General features: G+C 39.8%; 1 pseudogene; it reads left to right on the top strand.

The window, feature by feature from the left end:
- Window positions 1-3,065: 3,065 nt before the first annotated feature.
- On the top strand, window positions 3,066-4,744 carry LOC114411244 (annotated as a pseudogene).
- The last annotated feature ends 2,164 nt before the right edge of the window (window positions 4,745-6,908 follow it).

The following is a 6,908-nucleotide window of genomic DNA, read 5'->3' as shown; positions in this document are numbered from 1 at the left end:
TCGTCTTCTGCACTTTTTGTCATCCAGAGACAGCGAGTCCGATGACATGCGGGGGTACCTTATGGTTATCCGCACCTTTCGTCCACCAAGGCGAACGAGTTCGATGGTATCGGGATGATGTTGGTTGTCCGATTCTGATTATTTTTTGAAATTTTTGCAGGTTTTTACTTTTGTCATCCAAAGACGGCGAATCCGATGACATGCGGGGGTACCTTATGGTTATCCGCACCTTTCGTCAACCAAGGTGAACGAGTTCGATGGTATCGGGATGATGTGGTCGTCCGGTTCTGATTATTTTTGAAAATTTTTGCAGGTTTTACTTTCGTCATCCAGAGACATTCAAGTCCGACGACGCGCAAGATTCTTCACTGCTAGGCAGGGACGATCGAGTTCGATAGCATGTGGAAACGTCATGGTTATCCTGTTTTATCGCTTTCAAGACACTGAAGTTTTGCTAACGCTTCTGGTGCCTTTTCTTTTCTTTCTAAATGACAGGTTCCGCTGGTTGGGATATTGATCGGCCGAATGATGTTCTGCTCGAACGAAATTAGTGTCTTATCTTTACTTCGCTTTTATCTCCAATAAAAGATAAGTAAAGAGGGGCAACTGTCATACCCTAATTTCGTCCAGGGACCATTATTTGTTGGCATGCGACCTTCTCTTGACCGCCTCAAAATGTTTAACACCCATCGTTGTGTAATCCGTAAAGTCTCGCAACATTTTGGAAGTCAAAACAAGTATTGTTGCACAATCCGTAAAGTTTTGCAACATTCTGGAAGTCAAAACAAGTATTGCTGTGCAATCCGTAAAGTTCCGCAACATTCCGGAAGGAAAAAAACAAGCATCATTGCGTAATCCGTAAGGTTTCGCAACATTCCAAAATGAAAATGGGTGTTGTTACGTAATCCGTAAAGTTCCGTAACGTTTCGGAAAGGAATCAATAAAAAAACACAAAAGGGAGTGTGTTTAGTGAAAAAGGGGGTGCAAATAGCAACCATGCCCACTTGGGCCTTCCTGAGAGTTCCAAAAGAAGGTGGTGCCTTCTAGTGGAAACAACCCTGCTCGCCTGGGTGAGCTGGGCGGCAACCACCTCCCTTTTTTCTCCTATAAATTGGGGAAAGAGGGCAAAACAAAAGGTTCAGCCCTTCTAGTATTTGAGAATTCTCTCGAAATTAGTGAGAAAAATTGTTCCATGAAAAAAATCCAAGCCGAGGTGCTTCCGTAACACTTCCGAGACGTTTCCGTAGGCGATTTCGTGGAGATTCTTCACCGTTCTTCATCGTTCTTCGTTCGTTCTTCATCGTTCTTCGGTCTTCATTCGATAAGTTCCCGAAATTGAATCTCTCAATTCATTCTATGCACCCTTAGTGGTCCCTACTTGTTTCGCGTACTTTTATTTTCATTTCGTTTGTTTTCCGTACCCCCTTTTATCGTGCTTTAACCGTTTATTTAATCCGTTTTCTCACATAGTAAATGATAAAATAAATTTCAACCGATCATTTGAGTTGTAATCTCGATTAATCACCATTAAAGTAAAATCTAATCAATCGTTCACACTGTAACCACGGTTAGACAAAAAAAGGGAAAAATAATAATAAAATAATCAAAATATCTTTGAATAAAATAATCAAAAAAATCAATCGGATGTTTTTCTTTGGAAGTTTCCTTGAATGAATTGACTAATAATCAAAGTGAAATTAAGGCTAAAATCAACTCACAAATCAAGCTTCGTCCGCAAAAGTCACTCAAAACCGTTTTAAGGTCCAACGCCTTAAACGATCATCTTTGCTTTTATCGGTTAACATGGACCGTTCTAAAGCATAAAATCAACACATAACTTTACCGCTTTTGCAAGAACTACGTAGGTCTGATTTCCTCATCGCAATTGAGGATACGTAGGAGCAAAAGCCCCGCTTTTGTTGACCACCCCAAGAGATCGTTAATGGTCCAACGTCTTAACGTTTCTCTCCTTTCAAAACCAAGAGATCGTTAATGGTTCAACGCCTTAACGTTTCTCTCCTTTCAAAAACCAAGAGATCGTTAATGGTCCAATGCCTTAACGTTTCTCTCCTTTCAAAATCAAAAGATCGTTTAATGGTCCAACGCCTTAAATGACCTTTTGTTCGGTTAAAATATATCTTGCGAAAAAAGATAAAAACAACTTAACCAACGTTTAGTTCTAAAGAACTACGTAGGTCTGATTTCCTCATCGCAATTGAGGATACGTAGGAGCGAGGGAAACACCCTTGTCGACCACAAAAAGATAAAAAAAATACAAAAAGCATAAAAAAGACATAAAAACATAAAAAGGGAAAATAAAACAAATCGAAGACATGATATTGCACACTTGGTTAAAGGTTGTCGTCCCTTGTGACGGACGCGTGGGGTGCTAATACCTTCCCCGTGCATAAAAACAACTCTCGAACCTTTCACGATTAAAGTTCGTAGACCACACCTTTTTCGGTTTTTCCGATGTTTTCCTCAAATAAATGTTGGTGGCAACTCCGTGCATTTTCCTTTCTTGAAAAACGCACCTGTGAGCCCCGCGTCGCCCTCCCGCCGAAGGGTAGGTTGCGACACTACCCATGTGCAAATGAAACATGTTTTCATTGTGTAATTTTTTATGCTTTCTAACAAAACAAAAACACATTTTTGTTGTATGTCTAGACAAAGAAAACACATTTCCATTGTGTAACTATCCATGTGCAACGAAAACATGTTTTTGTTATGCAATTAGGGGGAAAAATACACAAAGAAAGTGTACTTTTGTTGTACATTTTTTTCACCCCAATTGCACAATGGAAGCACGTTTCTATTATGTAATTTTTAAGGGGACAGTTTTGAAATATGGACAAAAAGCACCCTCACGGTTAGTGCCATTAGAAAAAGTAGGTGGTGCCTATAGTAGTTCGCTAATATTGGATATGCACTTCTTTTATCAGAAGGGCCCAAATAGTCCATCAAATAGTAGAAGTTTTTGCCAATGTCGGAACGTGAACAAACATACTAACAAACATGTGCTTGATTAAAAATAAAAAATAAAAGAAAAAAGATTTTGGATGAGTATGAATAATGAATCAAGTGGTGGGGTGTGGCCACCACTAATTGCATTTTGGCAAAACAGAATTCACATCTTGACAGCAAAGTTGATTGATTCACTGTCCATGGATCATTCGAAGCAAGTGGTTGTTTGCGGCGATGGAGTCATCGAAGTCTGCACCGCCTACTTTCTGGCGGTGAAGGGTGTCTATATCATGCTCATTGAGAAATTCAACGTGGCATGCACTGCATTCGAAAAAGCTGGCAGATTCCTTGCCCTCAATTGGTGCAATAGAGGACCGCTAGAAGAGCTAGCTCACATGAGCTTCAACCTCCACCGTTCACTCTTCGAAGAACTAGACGGTTCATGATCGTACAGTTACAGAACCCTCACCACTCTCAGCCTCATCGTTACGGAATTTGAAGGCTCCTTTTCTGCCACCTCAATGTTGTCGTCTTGAGTTGACAGACCTACTCGTGGTTGGAACCATCGAAATGACAGTGCAGGTGCACCTATGGCTCTTCATTCCCGCGCTGATTGATAGATCAGTGGAGAAGCATGGAGTGAAGATAGAGATTACAAAATAGGAACGGTTGGAAGTGGAAGAAGGATGAGTTGGATCGATGGTGCTTGAAGAAGGACGAGTTTTGGAAGCGGATTCTATGGTGTTAACATTGGGCCCTTAGTCCAGTAAGTTGGTTTTGTTGTTCATAGTTTATGGGCTTATGGGCTTAAGGCCCATAGCATTGTATTAGAGGCCAGAGAGCCCGGTTCTATAACCCTGCATGCCCTCTTTCTCAGTTACTATTCTTCTAAACGAGGAAAATCTCTTGACCCCGAAGTGTACCCTCCCCACACAGGTATGTTAATTTTATTTTTTTACAGAACATCTACCGACTTTACCAATCATTAATTTTTATTAGAGAATTTAACTGGTCACTTTTAATGAGTTCTTCCCTTCCAAACAGAATCTAGTATCATTCGGACAAACGCAACTTGTTGATTCCCAGGTGTAGTAATTAGTCACACTTAGTAATAATAATATTAATAAAGAGGTTAATAATGTAAACATTTATTTTCAGGGGAGGTTTATATATGTGGGATGTCGAAGGAGAAAGAAGTTTCGGATAATCGTGAGGAGATAAAGGGAAACCCTGAATTAATTGTGATGCTTAAAAAGGTGGTGAAGACTGTTTCAAGCCATCTTAGGGAAGGAGTGGCATGTGTGAAGGGAGAGTAATAGGAGAGGTTCCAGGGGTGAAGGGGTGTTATGTTGCAACAGGGCATAATTGGGATAATATTCTTAATGGTCCTGCCACTGGAGTTGTTGCTGAGCTTGTTATTGATGGACATTCCAACATTGTTAATCTTAAGCGCTTTAGTCCCACCAGATTCCTGGGGCGTAGAAAGGCTTAGACAATAAAGACTACGAGTGTTAGTTTAATAACTTTGTGTCATACCCTAATTTCGTTCTAAGACTATCATTTGTTGATCTTTTGATCCTCGCTAGCCGAATTAAGCTGTATGACACCAGTTACCGTGCAAGATGAAAGATCATTTGATGTTTCCATAAGGAATACAGAAAATACCCAAAAAAAGAGGGCAACAGGGTCATTTTAAGCCTTTTTCTGAACCCAGGCTAGCCCCTGGCTCGCTTAGGCCCCAAAATAGCTTAGGGGTGAAATAACTAGCTCGCCTGGGCAAGCAAAGTTACTTCAGGTTGAAGCTATAACTCGCCTGGGTGAGCTGCCATGACTCCTAATGCCATCTTTTGCTATAAATAGGTGTGAGGGAGGCTGAGTAAAGGGTTCCAAGGTCCAACATTGAGAGAAATCAGAGAGAAGAAGAAGAAAGAAGAGAAAAACGAGGCCGAGGTGCTACCGAATTGCGATCCTAATCGACTTCTACATTGTTCTTCGTTTGTTATTCGTTTGTCATCCGGTTAGTTTTTGTTTTAAGGATTTGAATGCGATCTACGCACCCTTACGAGTCCTCTTTCTTGTTTTGTGCATCTTCATCTCCTTCTTTTATCATCAATAATCTCATCTTCATCCTCTTTCTTGTTTTGTGCACCCTTACAAGTTATCTTTAAAAAAGATTGAAGGTTAATAAGCAAAACCAAAATAAAACCAACTCATAAACTTCTTCATTTAATCAAATATCGCTTGAGATCGTTTCAAGGTCCAATGCCTTAACGATTCTCTCTGCTTTTCATCAAACATCACTTGAGGTCGTTTCAAGGTCCAACGCCTTAACCATTCTCTCCGCTTTTCAAATTTTTAAAACATCGTTTCAAGGTCCAATGCCTTAAACGACTTTTGTTCGCAATTAAAATCGATCTTTTAAAAAGCATAAAATTAATGTAACACACAAACTTTCAGACTTAAAGAACTATGTAGGTTTAAATTCCTCATCGCACCTGAGGATACGTAGAAGCAAGGGCAACACCCTTGTCGACCCCAAAAAATAAAAAATATAAAAAGGGAAAATACATAATTTTGAAGTCACATTTTTGCACATTCGATTAAAGGCTGCCGTCCCTTGTGACGGATGCGTGGGGTGCTAATACCTTCCTCGTGCGTAAACAACTCCCGAACCCATATTTTCAAAATCCGTATACCTCTTTTTGGTTTTTTCTAACGTTTTCCTCGAATAAATGTTGGTGGCGACTTCACGTGTTTTCTTCATGAGAAGACGCACCTTTGGCTTTTCGCCTCGCCCTTTCGCCAAAGGGTTGGTTGTGACAGTTGGCAATTCCACTGGGGACTGTTAGAGAGTTAGGTCATTCAGCCAGTGTGCAATGTTTTTATCGTGACTTCTTCTTTATTTATGTTCCCTTTTCCCTTTTATCTTTTGTTTTGTCCATATTTGTATATAATCTTTGCTATGTTGTTGTGTTTGGTGTGTGTTTGTCTATCAATTACATTCATAGTTAGAAATATTTTTTTCTACGCACACATGGCACCTACGCCTCGCACACACGTTGAGATATTAGGCCCTATACCCGGGTCTATGTGAGCCATAAGGAGTGGAGGTCAATCTGTGTTCATGCTGGGTCTCTGACTCGCTTGGTAACAGTGAAGCCTTATCTAGAGTTTTCCTCTTTTGGTGATGCATTGTCGCTGATAGTCCCTATCGCCACAATGTATTATCTAACAGGATGATATCTCTAGAGACCGGTAAAGTTACATGAAACCATCCTTGGAAGTTGTGACTAGAAGGGGACTTTTGGATCCTTTCCATTAGGTTCCTAAATTAGGGTGGCACATAGAAAACTCACTCTGGCTTGTTCTTTGATCGCATCATGCATCTCTTCATGGCATCATAATGTACATATCATTCTTGCATTTATCATTTGTCATATCCATGCATTGCATTTGCATAAGTTGTTGCATTGTCATGCATTTTCATTTAGCATGCTTTTGTTCTGCCAACTGCATACATTCTATTTTCATAGTTTGCATGCATGATCCTTGCATTTTCCTCTGCAAAAAAAAAAAAATTAAAAATAAAGAAAGAAAGAACAAAAGAAAGTCACCATAAAGTGTGAAAGTTTACACCACATTCTTAGTTACATGTGTTGGGTACTATGATGATAGCTATAAACCAACCATGTTGGGATTATGCACTCATTTCTCTTAAAAAATTATTGAAAATCATGTGAACATGGTACCTAATGCATGGTTAACTTGGAAATGATGTTTCTTCAAGCATCTCATGTCAACCTCATAATTACATGTGTCATGCATAGCATAAGTATGCCCAAGTCATTCATCTCTATGATATGTTGTTGAAGTATTGACAGTCAAAATTTCTATTCCTTGGATTATGGGGTCGAACCAAGCACATGCTTTTAAGAAAAAGGTTT

This window comes from Glycine soja, chromosome 5 (genome assembly GCF_004193775.1).
Source record: "Glycine soja cultivar W05 chromosome 5, ASM419377v2, whole genome shotgun sequence".
NCBI lineage: Eukaryota > Viridiplantae > Streptophyta > Magnoliopsida > Fabales > Fabaceae > Glycine > Glycine soja.
This window is presented reverse-complemented; position numbering and strand designations above follow the sequence as displayed.